The following is a 1,361-nucleotide window of genomic DNA, read 5'->3' on the forward strand; positions in this document are numbered from 1 at the left end:
GGCGGCGTTCCCCCGGTCTGGCCTTTTGTTGTCATTTGTTTCAAGAAAATTTCAATTTCATTTTTAATTTCTTCCAGTACCCACTCATGTTCAAGCAAGGTGTTATTCAGTTTTGATATGTATGTTTTTTTTCCTTCTTTATCCTCTTGTTATTAACTTCTAATATTGTAGGATTGTGGTCGGATAAGATGCATTGTATTTTTCCTATGTTTTTTTTTTAATTTCCTGATGCTATCTTGTGTCCTAAAATGTTATCTATTCTGGAGAACAGTCCATGCATATTGGAGAAGAAAGTATACTGTGGGTTTTTTTGTTTTTGTTTTTGTTTTTTTTTTTTTGGTGCATTAACCTATAAAGATCTATGAGATCAAATTGGTTTATTGTGTGGTTTAATTCTTCAGCATCTTTTTTGAGTTTCTTTCTGGTAGTTATATCTCTTTTTGAGAGTGGTGTACTGAAGTCTCCAAATACTATAGTAGTGTTCTCTATTTCCTTTTTCAGTTTTTTAATGTTTGTTTTATATAATTTGCAGATCTTTCATTTGGTGTATAGATATTTATTATTGTTATGTCTTCCTGTGCTATTGACACTTTAACCATTATGTAGTGACCTTCCTTGTCCATTGTGACAGTGTTTGCATTGAGATCTATTTTATCAGAGATTAATATTGCTACTCCTGCTTTTTTCTGGTTGCCATTTGTTTGGTATATTTTTCCCTACTCTTTTCTTTTTAGTCTTTATCTTCATTTATCAGGTGTCTCTCTTGTAGACAGCATATTGATGTATTTTGTTTTTTTATCCAATCTGCTACTCTTTTTCTCCTCAGTGGTGCATTTACACTCAATGTGATTACTAAGAGGCAAGTTTTCATTGCTATCATTCTGTTGAGTTCCTTTTGGTGTAGTTGCTAGCTACAATGTCCCATGCTGCTTTCTGTGGCACCACTGAAAGAAGATTATCTCTCTGTCATGACAAGAGTCTAGGACAATGGCTACATGGTAAAGTGGACCTGGGGGAGGGTTTGTAAAACAATGACAGAATTTTTCTTTTACTGTTCCAAGAGGGTAGTGTTCTGGGGGAGAACCTTGGGAGGGGACAAATGTGCAACAAATGAATGAATGGAAATCCAAAGCCTCTGTAAATTTTTACTGAAATTAATATTAAATTTGAATTTTTTTAAAAAAATTAAGTTAAAGTAAGGATGGCAATGGATTTATAACCTAACCGCTCATGCTAATAACACTGTATCGTGGCATGGAGGAGGAATAGTGGAACTGTATCCACATTTTCAATATTCTTCTTACCAAAACCATTTATGGAAAATTGGAACTGCATTGAAACATGTATCTCTGGATTGGAAA

General features: G+C 33.8%; 1 pseudogene; it reads right to left on the reverse strand.

Annotated features, from left to right (window-relative positions):
- The window catches only part of LOC102868047, a 97,168-nt pseudogene that overhangs the window by 1,187 nt on the left and 94,620 nt on the right, over positions 1-1,361 (reverse strand).

This window comes from Elephantulus edwardii, unplaced genomic scaffold (assembly GCF_000299155.1).
Source record: "Elephantulus edwardii isolate Elephantulus edwardi_28Jun2011 unplaced genomic scaffold, EleEdw1.0 scaffold00021, whole genome shotgun sequence".
NCBI classification, from domain to species: domain Eukaryota; kingdom Metazoa; phylum Chordata; class Mammalia; order Macroscelidea; family Macroscelididae; genus Elephantulus; species Elephantulus edwardii.